The sequence below is a fragment of the Hyla sarda genome, chromosome 9 (genome assembly GCF_029499605.1).
Source record: "Hyla sarda isolate aHylSar1 chromosome 9, aHylSar1.hap1, whole genome shotgun sequence".
NCBI lineage: Eukaryota > Metazoa > Chordata > Amphibia > Anura > Hylidae > Hyla > Hyla sarda.
In genome coordinates this window covers 143,689,049-143,709,660 of record NC_079197.1, presented here as the reverse complement: position 1 = coordinate 143,709,660, position 20,612 = coordinate 143,689,049, and the positions used below count along the sequence as shown (strand labels likewise).

Here is a 20,612-nt window from a genome sequence, read left to right as displayed (position 1 = left end):
CCTCTCTGCTTCCAGCTTGTGTGGTGTAAAGAAGGCTGTAATACTACTGTGTGAGACTGGCGTGTGAAAATTCGCATATGCGAAAATTAGCATATGCTAATCTTCGCATATGCGAATTTCCACATGCGCTAATTTTCACATACGCGAAAATAAAACGGGAATATAACGAATATGCGAATATTCGCGAATATATGACGAATATTCGTCCATATATTCGCGAATATTCGCGAATTCGAATATGGCCTATGCCGCTCAACACTAATTCCAGCCTTCACAGTCTCTGACATGTCAATTCTTGCTGTCTACGGAGACTGCGCATTTCTGAAGCTGTCTGCAGAATGTCTGACGGAAATATTCTGGGTGGACATTCTGCAAAAAAATCAGCCGTGTAAACATACCCTAAGGTTCAAATGTGCGTATTCTCTGACTTCAATGGGCAGCAAAATCTGCAGCAGCAAATCTGCAATATGCAAGTGTGAACCTACCCCAAGGCAGACACAGACACTGGCACTAGGACCGCTTAGAAATCCCCCGTCTCCATAGGAGGAAATGCATTTCCGAGTGGATTCTGATGAAATAATTGACATGTCCATTCTTCCACTGTCTGCAGAAGGTTTGCCTGGACATTCCACCGTGTGAACATAGCCTTACTGACAGGTTCCTCCACATATTACAGCTGATCACTGAGCAGTCCCAGTAGTGGACAACCTGTGACCAGTTCATGTTTGGGCCACTCTTCTATCGGTGCCAGAAACATGTGAACATTTCGGATTATCAGATGACAAATGAAAGGAATCAGGATAAACTCACTCAAAGCAGATTTGCTACAAACGTTTCGGCAGCTGCAAGTCTGTTCTGCGGCTGAGGGTGCGTCTGCGTTAAAGGGGTACTCCGTTGGAAAACTTTTTTTTTTTTAAATCAACTGGCGCCAGAAAGTTAAACAGATTTATAAATCACTTCTATTAAAAAAATCTCAATCCTTCCAGTACTTTTCAGGGGCTGTATACGAAAGAGAAATCCAAAAAAGAAATGTATCTCCTCTGATGTCAGGACCACAGTGCTCTCTGCTGACCTCTGCTGTCCATTTTAGGAACTGTCCAGAGCAGCATATGTTTGCTATGGGGATTTTCTCCAGCTCTGGACAGTTCCTAAAATGGACAGTAGAGGTCAGCAGAGAGCACTGTGCTCATCACATCAGAGGAAATGTATTTGTTTTTTGGATTTCTCTTTAGTATACAGCCCCTATAAAGTACTGGAAGGATTAAGATTTTTTAATAGAAGTGATTTACAAATCTGTTTAACTTTCTGGCATCAGTTCATTTAAAAAAAAAGTTTTCCATGGGAGTACCCCTTTAATCTTACGCAAGCTCCATCTAGATATATTTTGAGTCGCAGAACTTTCTGCCTAAAAAAAAAATTAAAATTATCTGCTGCAGGTGAATTCAACTTCAAGGAATTGTTCATCGTTTCCTAATATTTGTTGCACTGCTCTAATAAATTTAAGGGACCTAAATGGGAACTCTCTAGCCACAGCTGCATTTACAGTTGGCCATAAGAATCCTTTGCTATTGCTCTGAGGGACTTGAGAAGAAATAGATTACAGTGAGACATAGTATCGAGGTCTGGGAAGATTGTGTACTGGATGTCAAAACTTGGATGTGGTTCAGTGATGTCAACATCCTGCAGCCAATGGCAGGCCGGACGGAGACTTTTTGGGAAGCATCAGCCCTCTCCCCTTCTCCCTAGCCTCTCCCTCTGGCATTGAGTGTCAGCGTCCCAGTGACAGCTCACACACTTACTGGACCTTCTAGGAGCGAGCAGGCTTGGGGGGAACTGACAGGGGAACGGCAACGACACACTAATAACCGGGTAAGTACGTCTTAGGAATGCATTGCCTAATATCGATATAGCACCAGCATATACTGCGGCATTGTAAAAATACACATATCAGCCCAGAGGATGACAATTTCACCTGTATCTCTCTCCCTCTGCCATGGTAATAATAGGGCGACAGTGATCCCTCAACTTACAATAGATTCAACATACAATGGTCTTTTCTGGACCATTGTAACTTGAAACCAGACTCAACATACAATGTACAGACAGTCCAGATCTGTGATACCTGTCAATGACTGGAAGAACTGACCAATCAGAATGGGCATTTACTGGTAAAACCCCTGTATTACTGAAGTGCATGCACTGACTGGTGTCTGGTAGCGCCCCCCACAGTACAGGGAGGTATTACATGTTCTGTACTCTACCTGTACCAGGGTTACCTTCTCCTTTGGACACCAGGTGAGGGGGGATCCATGTTACTTTTTAGGACATTGTGTGTACTGTACCGGACCCAGAAGAAGCTCCTGTCCTCTACATAGACCAGCGTTTCCCAAGCAGGGTGACCCAGCTGTTGCAAAACTACAACTCCCAGCATGCCCGGACAGCCTTTGGCTGTCCGGGCATGCTGGGAGTTGTAGTTTTGCAACAGCTGGAGGCACCCTGGTTGGGAAACACTAACATAGACAGTGATTACAGCTCCCAGCAGATCTTTCTTACTTTTATATGTAAGGATTTGCTTTATCTATATTAATTATCTACTTATTTTTCTTTAATCCTCACGTTTTCCTATTTTTGGATGACATTTTGGTGCCTTTAGAACCAATTACCAGGTTTCCATAGAGTTATGGTCTCAACATACAATGGTTTCAACATACAATGGTCATCCTGGAACCAATTAATATTGTAACTTGAGGGACTACTGTATATTAAATGCTGCAAGCAGTGGTGTGGATGCTTCCCTAGTTGTGGTTAAAGAGGTACTCCGGTAGAAAAAAAAAATATTTTTACATTTTTAATCAACTGGTAACAGAACATTAAACAGATTCGTAAATTACTTCTATTAAAAAAATCTTTACCCTTCCAGTACTTATTAGCAGCTGTATGCTACAGAGGAAATTATTTTCTTTTTGCATTTCTTTTTTTGTCTTGTCCACAGTGCTCTCTGCTGACACCTCTGTCCGTGTCAGGAACTGTCCAGAGCAGGAGAAAATCCCCATGGCAAACCTATGCTGCTCTGGACAGTTCCTGACACGGACAGAGGTGTCAGCAGAGAGCACTGTGGACAAGACAAAAAAGAAATGAAAAAAGAAAAGAATTTCCTCTGTAGCATACAGCTGCTAAAAAGTACTGGAAGGGTAACATTTTTTTTAATAGAAGTAACTTACAAATCTGTTTAACTTTCTGGCACCAGTTCATTTAAAAAATAAAAAATAAAAGTTTTCCAAGGGAGTACCCCTTTAACTGTGGCACGGATATGGTGTCACCAATGGTGTCCCTGCAGCCATGTCATTCATCCAATCGGAATCTACTGCGGTTGTTGTGTAGATACAGCATTATTCTAATTTCACATTGGGTTCGCAGTGCAAGTTCACTTGGTGGTTCCGCTGTATACAGTCAATGTACCTGTAGACCCATTGGGGGCCCCCCCCAAAAAAAAGTGTCATTTTGGCCTCTAGTTGGATGCTACATATTGAGGTTTGCCGGCTGGAATAACGTAGAAAAGGATCCAATGAAAAAATGATACTGCACGGTATAAGTATGAAGTACCACGCACTACGTTTTTGGGCGGACGGTACCATAAATGTGTGTGCACCTATACCCGTGTGTATAAAATGTGCTGCACTGTTTGGTAGTTGTTTTATGAGAGAGCTGTGGCCATTATGTGCATTGATGGGCCCTTCGTTCCCTCAATCGGATCCCTCTGTTGTTATCATTCAGTTCCCCTTTAAAGCGAAGATCCCATTTGACTAGCATTGGCTATTAAAGGGGTTATCCAGGAAATATATATATTTTATATATATATATATATATATATATCAACTGGCTCCAGAAAGTTAAACAGATTTGTAAATGACTTCTATTAAAAAATCTTAATCCTTTCAGTACTTATGAGCTGCTGAAGTCGAGTTGTTCTTTTCTATCTAAGTGCTCTCTGATGACACCTATCTCAGAAACTGTCCAGAGTAGAAGCAAATCCCCATAGCAAACCTCTTCTACTCTGTGCAGTTCCCGAGACAAGTAGAGATGTCAGCAGAGAGCACTGTTGTCAGACAGAAAAGAACAACTCAACTTCAGCAGCTGATAATTATTGGAAGGATTAAGATTTTTTAATAGAAGTAATTTACAAATATGTTTAACTTTCTGGAGCCATTTTTATCAAAATTTAAAAAAAACGTTTTTCCTAAAATAGTCGTTTAATTTGGTAAACGTAAAGGCTAGTATGTGTTTAATGAATTCTCAATACCCATTTATCCATTTCAGAGATAGGAGTAGTCAACAAATAGCTACGGTTAATGGTAACTACATAGGAAACGTAATTATTCATTAAAATCTAAGTCAGTATTTCCCAACCAGGATGCCTCCAGCTGTTGCAAAACTACAACTCCCAGCATACCCGGACAGCCTTCGGCTGTCCGGGCATGCTGGAAGTTGTAGTTTTGCAACAGCTGGAGGCACCCTGGTTGGGAAATACTGACCTTAGTGCTCTAATTAGGCTGTGTTCACACTATTATGATGGCTACTGTGGCATGCCGGAGTCAAGTGGTCAGTGATGAAACCCATTGCCTTATGATGGGATCTCTCAGGGCTCTGTTGGGTTTTCTTTAAATTTCGCGATGGAATGCACGATCACCGACAGATATTGTCTATGTATACTTAGCATCTGCCGAAATAGGCAATAACTATCTGATACGTTGGGGGTCCAACCACTTTGGCTTCCGTGACCCCAGCATGCTCTCTGCACAACACAATTCCCATCTAGGTGCTATTCAAGTAAATGGAGATCGTTACCAGCTTGGGAACCTAAAGGGGGTCACTGACCTCTGCTAGAATATCGTCTAGGTATATACTACCACTCTCCATCCCTTTATTGAGCCTATCAGACCTACAGTCCTGTGGCTGCACAACATAATTACACTCCAAAAGTCACATAATAAGAATAATGGATCCATCAACAGCAGTTTATTGCTGGTTTCTATAGAATGCTGACTATACAGGTAGTGTTAAAGGGTACCTCCTGCCATGGAGCAGTGCTGAGCTTGTCTGTGTCCTGGCTGCAGTCTGAGATTTAGGACTCCAGTATGAGTCTGAAATCTATTAAAAAAAAAAAAAAAAGGCTTTGGGCCAGGACTGGTAGGGAGACCCCTAGTGGTCATTTTTTCAAAGTGGAAAATTAAATAGAAAGAAGCATATTTTTTTAAATAACTTGATAGTGGAAAGTCATTCTGCATACATTATTCTATAATATATCAAATGTTTTTTTTTGATGAAAGGTACCCTTTAATAAGGAGTGAGGCTTATTATTTGGAAAAGTAATATAGGACAGTTCTCAGGTATAATAATTCCCATTGATCTTATGCCCAGAATGCATTGTTATTTGGCTGCAGGTGCAGGTTTCATTCACACCTAAGGGGTACTCCGGTGGAAAACTATTTATTTTAAATCAACACAGAGCTCTCTGCTGACATCACGAGCACAGTGCTCTCTGCTGACATCTCTTTAAGAACTGTCCAGAATAGGAGAAAATCCCCATAGCAAACATATGCTGCTCTGGACAGTTCCTAAAATGGACAGAGATGTCAGCAGAGAGCACTGTGCCCGTGATGTCAGCAGAGAGCTCTGTGATTCAAAAAGAAAATAATTTTCTCTGTAGTATTCAGCAGCTATTAAGTACTGGAAGGATGAAGATTTTTTAATAGAAGTAATTTACAAATCTGTTTAACTTTCTGGCACCAGTTGATTTAAAAAAAAAAGTTTTCCTCTTGAGTACCCCTTTAAATTCTTTTCATTGCACATGAGCATTTATTTGCTGAACCAGGGTACCCCTTTAATGAGCGGTCACCATTCTTCCGGGTCATCAGGATAATGTAGTGATCACAATTGTTATTCTTTATTTAAAAAAAATAATAATAATTCCACCAGACTACCACTTTAAAGGGTGTCAAACAATTTTAAATTAACTGGTGCCAGAAAGTTAATCAGGTTTGTAAATTACTTCTATTGAAAAATCTTAATCCTTCCAGTTCTTATCAGCTGCTGTATACTCCACATAAAGTTCTTTTCTTTTTTAATTTCTTTTCTGTCTGACCACAGTGCTGTCTGCTGACACCTCTGTCCATGTCAGGAACTGTCCAGAGCAGGATAGGTTTGCCATGAGGATTTGCTCCTGCTCTGGACACTTCCTGACACAGACAGAGGTGTCAGCAGAGAGCACTGTGGTCAGACAGAAAAGAAATTCAAAAAGAAAAGAACATTCTCTGTAGTATACAGCATCTGATAAGTACTGGAAGGATTAAGATTTTTTAATAGAAGTAATTTACAAATCTGTTTAACTTTCTGGCACCAGTTCATTTAAAATTAACAGTTTTTCACCGGAGTACCCCTTTAACACAGAGTTTCTTGTCTTCCTAACGCAATGCACAAGATTCACCCGTGTCCTTGTATTTTGCAACAGTCGCTGTATGATGATATTCTACTCCCCCCTGACTTTACCTTGAAGTGTATAATAGAAACAACTGTGTTGCCGGAGCCAGGGACGGCCATGTTGGCCTATGCAGATGCCTTTTGGGGCTATTGTTGGACTGTTATCTTGTACAGTGTTTTATACTGTATCACATTTCTACCATGACCTCTGTATATAGCGCATACCAGAAATAACATAACTGTGTAGAAACCAGGTCAACTGTTTTGTTAAAGGGGTATTCCGGGCAAAAATATTTTATCCCCTATCCAAAGTATAGGGGATAAGATGTCTGATCGCTGTCCGCTGCTGAGACCCCCGCGATCTCCCTGCAGCACCCGCATTCTGAATCTCCAGTTTCGGAAACCTCCAGGTTTCTGGGACTGGGGACGTGACGCCACGCCCCCTCCATTCATGTCTATGGGAGGGGGCGTGACGGCCGTCACGCCCCTTCCCATAGACATGAATGGAGGGGGCGTGATGTCACGTCCCCAGTCCCGGAAACCCGCAGGTTTCTGAAACTAGAGACGCAGTCCCCGCCTACAATGCGGGTTCTGCAGGGAGATCGCTGGGGGTCTCAGCAGCGGGCCCCCCCCCCGCCATCAGACATTTTGTCCCCTATCCTTTGGATAGGGGATAAAATATTTTTGCCCGGAATACCCCTTTAAATAGTTTCTTGCCATTTATTCTGCTGTTTAGGCTTAAGATCTATACTGTCCGCATTTTGATCTAAAATCTTGCCATCGAATGTTTCCCTATGAGCGAAAAAGTTGTGAGGAAAATTGCATCGATCGCAGACGCGGCATTGGTCTAATTTTTTTTAAACCACGGTTTTCAGTCCGGCAACAAAAGCGCATACAGCCCAAAAATGAGCTTACTGGAGTCACTATCTGGCTCATTCAAATGAATGGGATGTGGCGCGGGTCTGTTTTTTTAAAAATCCTCCCGCTGGATCCAGCTGCACCCGTTTGTTCTGATTTGTCCTTAAAACTGGGGAAAATGACAATTACACTAAGGCTAGGTAAGAGCTGGTGCAAGGATTTTTACCACCCTAGGCAAAAACTGATTTTGCCGCCCCCTGGACTCTTCTCATAGGCAGGGGAGTGGCTGTCATGAGGTCCGCGGTGTTCATCGGGGGTGGGTGGGAGGGAGGGTTGGTGGGTAGCGGGTGGACGCTTCCTTGTTAGCCATTAGATTGTCAAGGTACACTGAACTAGGAAAGAAAGTAGGTAATTTAGGTCTAGGCCCAAAGAAAAACAAGTATTGTTTTTTTTTTATGAATACAGATATGTACATTACTTCTATATAAAAATCTTAATCCTTCCAGTACTTATCAGCTGCTGTATATTACAGAGAAAGTTGTGTAGTTCTTTTCTGTCTGAACACAGTGCTCTCTACTGCCACCTCTGTCCATGTCAGAAACTGCCCTGAGTAGAAGCAAATCCCCATAACAAACCTCTCCTGCTCTGGACAGTTCCTGACACAGACAGAGATTTCAGCAGAGAACACTGTGGTCAGACTGGAAAGAACTACACAACTTCCTCTGGAGCATACAGCAGCTGATAAATACCGGAAGGATTAAGATTTTAAAAAATAAATTAATTTACAAATCTGTATAACTTTCTGGCACTAGTTGATTTTAAAACATTTGTTTTCCACCAGAGTACCCCTTTAGGTCTTCCAGTACTTATCAGCTGCTGTATGCTCCAGTGCTTTCTGCTGCCACCTCTGTCCATGTCAGGAATTGTACGGAGAAGAAGCAATATCGAACCTCTCCTGCACCAGACAGTTCCTGACATGGACAGAGGTGGCGGTAGAGAGCACTGTGGTCAGACTGGAAAGAACCAATCTGTATAACTTTCTGGCACCGGTTGATTTGAAAACATTTTTGTTCTGGAGTACCCCTTAAAGTTAAACCCAAGGTCCTAGAAATTGTGCTCATTGGGGAAGTAATTTCCATAGACATACAAAGCATAGCTTCTGTTTGATCTATAATGTGCTTAGTCCGTTAGAGGTTCCTAACAGAGAGTGTTTCATAAATCCTCGCGTTCTTGCATGATTTCTATGTCATTGTCTTCATGTGAATGTCAAAGACATGACGAGGCCGGAAGGACATGAGTAGATTATCTGAGATGTACATAGAGTAGGAGCCCAATGGCCCGCATCGGATGTTGAAGCATGATGCGTTAGAGGCAAGAGATGACGCCCTTGTGTCTGTAGACTGGTGGAGACCACAGATGACAGGAAAGAGCTTTCCTTCCTGGTGATGCAAAAATATACAAACATTCTTTAAATATTTCTTGTTTGGCTCATGGTCAGAATTAAAGTATATGATTGACAAGGGCGTATATCATTGAGGAACCCAAGATGACTGAGAGGTCCATCAAGGAACAAAAGCCAGTCTGGCTGTCCCATCCTTCTACTCCTTGGGTCATATTATACTTTACAAGGCTTCCTCTTCATAGGCACATCTATAAATGAGGGAAGGGGAGGAAGCCTGAGGACTGCTAGTACAATAATGATTTGTTATCTTCCTTCATGTTGGCAAGAAAAAAAAGGAATGGCCCGGCACTTGCAGCACTAGGGCATCGAAATCCCAGGTAAAGGAAGAGCAAACAGGGTCACCTGATCTATAGTTGGTACCGGAGAGGCGATGTCCACTATGTGGAAATGTGACTCAATTAAGACAAAAGACAGAACAGCACTCACCATCCAATGTAGATCTATTCAATCGTCTCGAAGGTACAGGCAGATGCGGTGGTGGAGGCAGGGGACAGGACCGGAACAGGCTGTTTCACGTTATCTGCGCTTCTTCAAGCCGGTGTGTCCAAGTGTGCCAAGGAAAGCATCCTAACATGAAAGAACTCAATTAAGACAAAAGACAGGACAGCACTCACCATCCAACGTAGATTTATTCAATTATCTTTAAGGTACAGGCAGATGCGGTGGTGGAGGCAGGGGACAGGACTGGAACAGGCTGTTTCACGCTAAGCGTGAAACAGCCTGTTCCGGTCTTGTCCTCTGCCTCCACCACCCCATCTTCCTGTATCTTTGAGATAATTGAATAAATCTACGTTGGATGGTGAGTGCTGTCCTGTCTTTTGTCTTAATTGAGTTCCTTCATGTTAGGATGCTTTCCTTGGCACACTTGGACACATCGTTCTTTGCCAGATGATATATGACAATGTTCAACAGTATATACCAGAACCAAGTACTTGAATAATACAGTGATAGTTTGTAACATTTTCTTGCACAACAGAACACAGTCTGCATCTCCTAAAGGGGTCACTTCTATTCTCCCAGATGGAAGTGATGTGAAGCCTAGACCTCCTAACCCTGTGCTATAGGGCCTGTATGGAGGCCATGGGAGGTGCTGACTGCATCCATGCAGGAGAAGAGCGAAATGTCTTGCTTCTTCTGTCTTGCTTTGCAGTTGTAGCTCATTCCTACATTTCCCATATATGTTCTGTATTTGGAGGCTGTGCAGGAGCTGTGTGTGACAACAGCACAAGTATCCCAGACCCTGCCCAGATCCTGTCCAAAAATGGACCTACAGTAAGAACGCAGCTGTTACACACAGATATGTCTATAATGAATGGATAGGTTATATCTTTGAAGACACCAGTGGGATAAAATACCGGATTTTGGTGTCGGTGCAGGTGACTTTCGCATTCTTGTCTGTCTGTCTATATATAGTATGTCAGCTGGCAGCCCATAAAGACGGTATGTGTATGCTATTTGGCAATCTATAGAGACTGTGCATGTGTTACTTGTTTTGGAGGGACTCATTTGAGATGTAAAATTTTCCAAAAATGTCAATTTACTATCTCAAAAAGTCATTTTGTGCCTCTGTAGAACTGCATTGAATTCAGTGGGGAAATGTTCACAACTTGGCAAGGACTTCTGAGCCTTTTTCGGGCCCCCCAAAAAAGTCTTATTTTTTTGTTGTTGTTTCAGAATACAGTGTGTGCAATCAAAGAGTCTGACTTAGTATATGATGGAAGTGGTCTACATGGTATATTTGGAAGCGTAACATAGAAACATAGAATGTGTCAGCAGATAAGAACTATTTGGCCCATCTAGTCTGCCCAATAATCTGAATACTATCAATAGTCCCTGGCCCTATCTTAGATGCATCGGCCTGACGAAGCACTTCGGCGCGTAAACGGTCCGTTGCCGCTCTTTGTACCCCCGCATCTATTCCTCCTCCCCTGCATGTATCCCGAATGATCGATATGATCAATAAAGAAGTCTTTTACTGACCTGGTGAGTGCTCCGCTATTCTCTTTTCGATTGATGTCACTTGCTGTTGTTGCTTGGCGTGGTAGCACTGAAGAGGTTGAATTTAATGGTTTCCAGGGACTGTGTGGACCAGTTGTCCATTCATTTGGGTTCCATGCAACGTAAGGGAAGGTGCTGAGACCAGTCCTCCATGTGTACTTATGCTTATCCCATTCATGCTTTAACTCCTTCATTGTGTTTGCAGCGACCAATTCTGCAGGAAGGCTATTCCATGCATCCACTACTCTCTCATATACATATAGACTTTCACTTTACATGATACTGTCTATACATAAAGCAACTGTGTATGTATAATATACCATCATGTGCCAAATAAAGAATTAGGGTTCGTTCACATTACAGAATTGCTCACAAAAGCCTCCCAGTCTCCTATTGATTTTAATGGGATTCTGCTTTTTCAGATGGAAATACCCTAGTGGCAGATGGCATTAACCCCTTGTATTCGTGACGCCAGGGCGTGGTTTATCCTTAGTACCACTCGAAGGTATACCACTGGATCCTGGGCTAGGCACGGGGGCAAAATGACTCAGACGCCAAGTTACGGAACAACGGTAGCTTTACTGAGTTAGACAGGTGGAATAGTCTATACAGTTCAGCCAGGTCCATGGAGGTGACCAGTGACTTCAGAGACCTTAAGGACTTGCTGGTACTTGCAGTGGACTAGGACAATTTTGATGCAGACCACACTGACTGAAGACAGGTTGACTTGACTGACTTGACTGAGACTGACTATACCCAGTTTGTTGCTTACCAGGCTCTGACTGGGACCTGGGGGTTGTGGACTTGTAGACTTGTGGCAGTGTGGTTGACTTGAGGCCTCCTCTGGACTCCAGACACAATCTTAGGAATTGACTGCAATGGACCTTAGCAAAGAGTTAACTGGAACTCAAGAGAGAGAGAGAGAGAGAGAGCTAGCTCCTCCCAGGGGTTATATGGGGGAGACTAGGAGGGGTCCCATAGGTCACCCTAAGGTCACATGGTCACTGGGTTACAATCACATGACACTGGTTAAAGCTATAACACATTACAGGTATAATACACCGAATAACATATATACAAATGAATATGCAAGGGAAACAGATGCAGGGGGCCCAGGGGACACTGTATGGAGGCTGCCTGACAGGACAGCAAGGGTACGGGGTAACAACTCCTGTACTGGGCCACCACAGAACAATGTATGTGACATCACTGCAGTCTTTCCCATGAGGGACAACATAGGATTGGGTATAGGAGTTTTCCTAATTTTTTTTCTTTTTCCATTACGGAGCATTTTTGGTAGGAACATAAGTTGTCGTATTACATTAAAAAAAGTACTATGCAGGATCCCCTTAGTAAGTGTCGGGTGAACGACCTGTGCATCATCTCAAATGCTCTTGTATAACATAGTCAGTACATACAGACATTACAAGGATCAGCGGGCAGAGGGGAATCCACTCCAGTCCATAAATAGATCCTCATTTATCTTCCATCAAGTGGGATTGTAGATTCCTGGCATGATGTTACAGCACCCCCCTCCTTCTCCATAAACACCACATTGACTCTGCCCAAATTATTAACCCTGTCCAGAGCAAAGCAAGAACTGAAATATTTTGTTGCCATTGTACCCTGCTGTATCACCAATATGAACAAGAGCGGAAAGTTTAAAAAAATAATAATTTGTGAAGTTTTGTTTTGTACAACAGTCACGTCTAGTAGTCAGGCTAATACATCAGGCACCATGATCGGGGACACCAATGCGACAGTAGCGCTAGCGCGTGCCCATGTGTGTCCAATAAGCATATCAATTGATTTGTTTAGGATTTTGATTTTACATTATCCACAGCTCTGGACTTCTTGCCATCATTGCTTTAAAGTGAATGTATCGCCTAGATAGTTTTTTTCATTCCAGTTGTCCAATTGTTCGACTCTGTTTCTATTTTCTGATTGTAATACATTTCTACCTTTTATTTTTACTACATTATTATCTAAGTAGCCATCTTAGAGATATGCTTTATGGCAAGCCCCATGGGCATAGCCACACTCAGCATTTCCAGACCCTCTTCTTCGTATAGGAAAGACGCTCAGTAACCTCTATGAACTATACAAGGGTCATTCTACAAAGTAGATGAAGGCTGAGCCCCTATTGTGTTTTCTATCTACCGGCGTCACCCTTCATTGTAATGCTGTACAGATCACTTTCCAGCACCTCCTCCTTATCATCACAGAACAGGAAGTCTCAGCTTAATTGAAAGGGAATCTGTCATCAGTGTCACCCGCACTCACCAGTTGGTAAAGGCAAAGGGTGCAGGTGATGCTATTGAAAATTATATTTACCACCTCCAGATCCGTGGCTCTGTTTGTCCAATATGCTTCTTTTTTGATAAATGCAAATCTCCATACTTGGTGCACGGGGGGGGCATTCCCAAGCACCCCGTACATGTGATGTCACCACTGCATCGTCTTCCATCTATCGAATATGAATAAAGCTCCATCTGCCTGCTCGCTCCCACCCACAGGTACACTTCCACAGTCCATGGTGGCCTCGGTTGTGAAGCAGTGCCAAGTCTGATGATTTACATTTACCGAAAAAGGAGAATAACAGACGAGCTGAGCCACTGATCTGGTAATAGTAAGTATCATTTTATCAGTATCACTCACACTACAAGCCTGTACCAACAGGTTAGTGCAGGTAATACTGATGACAAAGGAGATATGGGGTGGAAAAAACGTATACGGGGCGGACAAATGTCTGATCCCAGGGGGTCCGACTGCTGCAACGCCCTACGATCACCCGTACGGGGCCCCGACTCTACTCCTGTTATGATGTGGTGGAAACACGACCGTCCATTCATCTCTATGGGAGCGGCGGAGATGCAGGAACGCTGTGTCTCCACCTCGCCCATAGAGATAAATGGAGGGGCGTGTTTCCCCCAGCTTCCGTGCTGGGTACGACACATCATTACAGGAGCAGAGCCGGGGCCAAGAGGTCGGACCTCCCGCAATCAGAAACTTATCCCCTACCCTGCATTATTGCCATGACTTGCTGTCTTTTCTGGGCAAATGTTCTGCTACACCATGCATGGGGCAGGGCCACGTGTGCAACACCTGTACAGTAGAACATGTGGGACATATGGTCTCATTTTATAGAACTGTAGGGACCCTATAGGCGACTGTATAATGCCTCCGTGCAATAAAAGAAGTTCTTGTACGGAATAGTAACTCTGTGCAGGGGCATAACTATGGTGGGTACAAAGGTAGCTGGGGCCTGAGGGGAACTGAAAGGCCCCTTTTCCGTATAAGAAGATACCGGTATTATAAAAGGTACATGGTAGATAAAGTCCATGTTACAGATTTTGTACTGGAGACAGGAACTTCTGTTATTTCTAATGTAAGATCTCACATGGCTTTTTTTCTCATGGATTCCATCACACATACCTCAAATAACATTGGCTCTTTGTGGAAGTTGGCAGGATTACCCATTGGCCTCCTATCTATAATGTTTGTCACGATGCCGGCTGGCAGGTAGTGGATCCTCTGTGCCAGAGAGGGATTGGCGAGGACCGCGCTAGTGGACCGGTTCTAAGTCACTACTGGTTTTCACCAGAGCCCGCCGCAAAGCGGGATGGTCTTGCTGCGGCGGTAGTGACCAGGTCGTATCCACTAGCAACGGCTCACCTCTCTGGCTGCTGATGATAGGCGAGGTACAAGGGAGTAGACAGAAGCAAGGTCGGACGTAGCAGAAGGTCGGGGGCAGGCGGCAAGGTTCGTAGTCAGGGTGGATAGCAGAAGTTCTGGTACACAGGCTTTAGACACACAAAACGCTTTCACTAGGCACAAGGGCAACAAGATCCGGCAAGGGAGTGCATGGGAGGAGGTTAGATATAGTCAGGGACCAGGTGGAAGCCAATTAAGCTGATTGGGCCAGGCACCAATCATTGGTGCACTGGCCCTTTAAGTCTCAGGGAGCTGGCGCGCGCGCGCCCTAGAGAGCGGAGCCGCGCGCGCCAGCACATGACAGCAGGGGACGGAAACGGGTAAGTGACCTGGGATGCGATTCGCGAGCGGGCGCGTCCCGCTGTGCGAATCGCATCCCCAACGGCCATGACAGTGCAGCGCTCCCGGTCAGCGGGACTGACCGGGGAGCTGCAGGGAGAAAGACGCCGTGAGCGCTCCGGGGAGGAGCGGGGACCCGGAGCGCTAGGCGTAACAGTACCCCCCCCCCCCTTAGGTCTCCCCTTTTTTTTGTCCGGTGACTGCCTCCCCTGGGATGAGGACACTGGGAAGGAATGGATGGTTTCCTCAATGACAGGCAGTACAGCAGGAGTAGGAATGGGGAGGGAGGGCAGAGGGTGAAGCTTGGCACGGGGCAAGGAGACACAAGGACGGGAGCCATGAGGGGACACAGAGGCTTGCCTGAAGGGACTGGGAGGGGGGGAGAGGCATTTTCTGTGGCAGGCAGAGTCCCTAACGACCTTAGAGGGACCGGATACAGGAGGAACCACAGGGTCACGGCAGGGAGTACTGGGAACTGGTTTAAGGCAGTCCTTGGAACAAGAGGGACCCCAACTCTTGATCTCCCCAGTGGACCAGTCCAGGGTTGGGGAATGGTGTAGAAGCCAGGGTAGTCCAAGGAGAACTTCGGAAGTGCAATTGGGAAGGACAAAAAATTCAATTTTCTCGTGATGAGGTCCGATGCACATTAGGAGGGGCTCCGTGCGGTAACGCACGGTGCAATCCAACCTGGCTCCGTTGACCGCGGAAATGTGGAGTGGCTTGACAAGACGGGTCACCGGAATGCGGAATTTATTCACCAAGGACTCCCGAATAAAATTCCCAGAAGCACCAGAGTCCAGGCAGGCCACGGCTGAGAGGGAAGAGCTGGCTGAAGTAGAAATCCGTACAGGCACCGTGAGACGTGGAGAAGCCGACTTAGCATCAAGAGACGCCACACCCACGAGAGCTGGGTGCGAGCGTGCGTTTCCCAGACGTGGAGGACGGATAGGGCAATCCACCAAAAAATGTTCGGTACTGGCACAGTACAGACAAAGATTCTCTTCCTTACGGCGATTCCTCTCTTCCAGGGTCAGGCGAGACCGATCCACTTGCATGGCTTCCTCGGCGGGAGGCCTAGGCGCAGATTGCAGTGGAGACTGTGGGAGAGGTGTCCAGAGATCTAAGTCTTTTTCCTGGCGGAGCTCTTGATGTCTCTCAGAAAAACGCATGTCAATGCGAGTGGCTAGATGAATGAGTTCATGCAGGTTAGCAGGAGTTTCTCGTGCGGCCAGAACATCTTTAATGTTGCTGGATAGGCCTTTTTTAAAGGTCGCGCAGAGGGCCTCATTATTCCAGGATAGTTCAGAAGCAAGAGTACGGAATTGTATGGCGTACTCGCCAACGGAAGAATTACCCTGGACCAGGTTCAGCAGGGCAGTTTCAGCAGAAGAGGCTCGGGCAGGTTCCTCAAAGACACTTCGAATTTCCGAGAAGAAGGAGTGTACAGAGGCAGTGACGGGGTCATTGCGGTCCCAGAGCGGTGTGGCCCATGACAGGGCTTTTCCAGACAGAAGGCTGACTACGAAAGCCACCTTAGACCTTTCAGTAGGAAACTGGTCCGACATCATCTCCATGTGCAGGGAACATTGCGAAAGGAAGCCACGGCAAAACTTAGAGTCCCCATTAAATTTGTCCGGCAAGGACAGGCGGAGGCTAGGAGTGGCCACTCGCTGCGGAAGGGGTGCAGGAGCTGGCGGAGGAGATGATTGCTGCTGAAGTTGCGACTGAAGTTGCTGCACAATGGTGAATACTTCCGACAGCTGGTGGGTTAGATGGGCGATCTGTCGGGATTGCTGGGCGACCACCGTGGTGATATCAGAGATATAAGGCAGAGGGACGTCAGCGGGATCCATGGCCGGATCTACTGTCACGATGCCGGCTGGCAGGTAGTGGATCCTCTGTGCCAGAGAGGGATTGGCGAGGACCGCGCTAGTGGACCGGTTCTAAGTCACTACTGGTTTTCACCAGAGCCCGCCGCAAAGCGGGATGGTCTTGCTGCGGCGGTAGTGACCAGGTCGTATCCACTAGCAACGGCTCACCTCTCTGGCTGCTGATGATAGGCGAGGTACAAGGGAGTAGACAGAAGCAAGGTCGGACGTAGCAGAAGGTCGGGGGCAGGCGGCAAGGTTCGTAGTCAGGGTGGATAGCAGAAGTTCTGGTACACAGGCTTTAGACACACAAAACGCTTTCACTAGGCACAAGGGCAACAAGATCCGGCAAGGGAGTGCATGGGAGGAGGTTAGATATAGTCAGGGACCAGGTGGAAGCCAATTAAGCTGATTGGGCCAGGCACCAATCATTGGTGCACTGGCCCTTTAAGTCTCAGGGAGCTGGCGCGCGCGCGCCCTAGAGAGCGGAGCCGCGCGCGCCAGTACATGACAGCAGGGGACGGAAACGGGTAAGTGACCTGGGATGCGATTCGCGAGCGGGCGCGTCCCGCTGTGCGAATCGCATCCCCAACGGCCATGACAGTGCAGCGCTCCCGGTCAGCGGGACTGACCGGGGAGCTGCAGGGAGAAAGACGCCGTGAGCGCTCCGGGGAGGAGCGGGGACCCGGAGCGCTAGGCGTAACAATGTTGCACTTGATCTGTGCATCTTCGATGTATCCAGGTAGATTATGTGGTGGTGGGGTGTGTGGTGCAGGGCAGATGTTGTTACCCTAGGGGCAGATGGCATTAACCCCTTGTATTCGTGAAGCCAGGGTGTGGCGACATTACATTTTATAACACTTTACATGGTAAAACATATTTACAATGGGGAAACAAGTGCAGGGGGCCTTGGGGACACTGAAGGAGGCTGCCTGACAGGACAGCAGGAGCACGTGGTCACACCTCCCATACTGGGCCACCACAATTAGATATTAGTGATTTATTTTTTGCCAATTTCTGGCAGTTGATTTCTGGCAGTCAGTGCTATTGCGACGCACTAACCCAGCAGCGGAAGGGTTAAGAAGTATGGCGATCTGTCTTGTTTTAAAGAGAGCCATTGTTCGGCTATGTCAAACCTCTTTCTTTGGTATGTGTGTAATGCCTCTTGAGGGAGTCTTAGTATGGCCCCCTATTGTCCCTAGAGGGGCAGAGAATTTTGTCTATGAAGCATTGACCTTTATGAGAATCCGTCAGCGTGGGCAGTGCCCTGCCAGGCGTGGGATTTTTGGAATGGGCATCAGTGCTTCTCTCTGAGTCAACACATGTATTTTAGGGAATTTATCAACAAACAGTAACGTAATAACTCACGCCATAGAGAATACACACATTATCTTCGGACAATTCAGTCAAAGGATTTCCAATTATGATGCACATAGAGTATAGTGCTGTCAGAGATATATATATATATATATATATATATATATATATATATATATATATATAAAGATATATATATATATATACACATATATATATATATATATATATATATATTAATATATCTTTAATTCAACATGACTAGATGCTGAAGACAAAGCAGACAGCAAATATTCATATGCCCTAATGCAGTGTTTCTCAATCAGGGTGCCTCCAGCTGTTACAAAACTACAACTGCCCAGACAGCCTTTGGCACGCTGGGAGTTGTAGTTTTGCAACAGCTGGAGACACTCTGGTTGCCCTAATGGGACATATTGGGAGGGGACAGCCTCATACATACACTGGATCTCTATACTGTCATAGTCACTCACTAATCCGATAAGGTAAGCAAATAGATTTGTGTTTTCACATTTGTTGAACTGAAGTGGTAAATATAGGTAACATGATTGGGGGCTGATATGTGTCACCCTATGGACATGCACTATGCACCCTGCTCCAAATTATATGCAAATTATATTTTTCTAATTTACCTAAATAATTGATGTAAATAACAATCAGCATAATTCTCATGTTATCAACTATTAAGAGTACAATTCAAATTCTATTGAACAAACCTCCTAATGATAAAAGGATTTTTGTAAACATAAAAAGCTTACAATGCACTGTTCCAAATTATTTCGCACATTTTCAAAACACTTTATAGGTTGTAAAGAACTGAAAATTGTCATTTGTTGTGTTTGCAGCATTTACTGAAATCAAAAGCTATTTCAATCATCAATTCTTTAACAACATTTAAACTTTTTAACCATTTTAACAAGTCCCATTACATTATAACATAGGCCCCCTTATTCGATAGCAACTTCACAAGTTTTGCATCCATTGAACTTGTGAGTTTTTAGACAGTTTCTGCTTGAATTTGTTTGCAAGATGTCAGAATAGCCTCCCAGAGCTGCTGTTTGGATGTAAACTGCCTCCCACCCTCATAGATCTTTTGCTTGAGGATGATCCAGAGGTTCTCAATAGGATTGAGGTCAGGGGAGGATGGAGGTCACACCATAACTTTCTCTCCTTTTATCACTATAGCAGCCATTTATGCAGAGGTATTCTTTGCAGCATGAGATGGTCATGAAGATGATTTTATTACCGAAAGCATAGTTCTTCCTTCTGTACCAGGAAAGAAAGTGGTCAGTCAGAAACTCCACATACTTTGCAGAGGTCATCTTTGCACCTTCAGAGACTCTAAAGGGGCTGACCAGCTCTCTTCCCATGATTCCTGCCCAAAACATGACTCCCCCACCGCCTTGCTGACGTTGCAGCCTTGTTGGAACAGGGTGGCCGTCCCCCAACCATCCAATACTCCATCCATCTGGACCATCCAGGGTTGCACGGCACTCATCAGGGAACAGGACTGTTTGAAAATTAGTCTTCATGTATTTTTCTGCCCATTGCAGCCGTTTCTGCTTGTGAGTATTGGTTAGTGGTGGCCAAATAGAAGTTTTATGCACAGTTGCAAGACTCTGGAGGACTCTACACCTTGATATCTGTGGGACTCCAGAGGCACCAGCAGCTTCAAATATTTGTTTGCTGCTATGTTATTGTATTTTAGCAGCTGCTCTCTTCATCCTATGCAAGGATCTGGCAGAAATCTTCCTCAATGTGCCTTTACCTGCACAAACCCGTCTGTGCTCTGAATCAGCCACAAATCTCTTAATAATGCGATGATCACACTTAGGTTTTTGTGAAATATCTAATGTTTTCATATCTCGTCCAAGGCATTGAACTATTTCACTCTTTTCAGCAGCAGAGAGATCCTTTTTCTTCCCCATATTGCTTGAAAATGGTGTCTGCTTAATAATGTGGAACACTCACCTTTAGTAGGTTTTCCTTAAATTGAGCTCACCTGGCAATCTAATTATAACAGGTGTCTGAGATTGTTTTCAGTGATCAAAAGAGCCTGAGACACAATGTCATCCATGAGGTAAACTGAAAAACTAAATATTTAATCTTTGTGACAATTAAATAGAATTTACATAATAATTTGGAACAGGGTGTAGACTATTTTCACATCCAGAGAAACTTGAATGGAAGATGAGTATCCTCCGGACTCCCCGTGATCACCTATCCTGTGGATAGAGGATAAATTAATCTTTGCTGGAGTAAGCCTTTAATCCCTCACAGTGGTGTTGCGCCCCCAAGTTGGGTGAAAGGTGTAGGGTGCTCCGCACAGGTGGACTGTAAACCTGCAGGACATTAAACTGCCAAAGGGATGGGGAGAGGGGGGTTTAATATGCTGCTTCACAACATCTCATGCAAAGCGCTGATCAATGGTTCTGAATCCCTCCACTACTGCCCCGCCAGTTGCTACATTTCCCAACCCGTATCCCTCCACCAGTGGTAATGTGGCCGGCCGTGTCACCTCAGTGCGCACAGGAGGACAAAGTCTGAGCCCACTGAGGTGA

At 45.0% G+C, this 20,612-nt stretch overlaps 1 protein-coding gene across 1 annotated transcript in view; it reads left to right on the top strand.

Moving 5' to 3' along the window:
* Nucleotides 1–1,735: 1,735 nt before the first annotated feature.
* The window catches only part of PRX (periaxin), a 44,730-nt gene continuing 25,853 nt past the window's right edge, over nucleotides 1,736–20,612 (top strand). The window contains exon 1 of the mRNA XM_056538456.1: nucleotides 1,736–1,869. The gene's annotated coding sequence lies outside the window, so the exon portion shown is untranslated. The remainder of the gene's footprint in view (nucleotides 1,870–20,612) is intronic.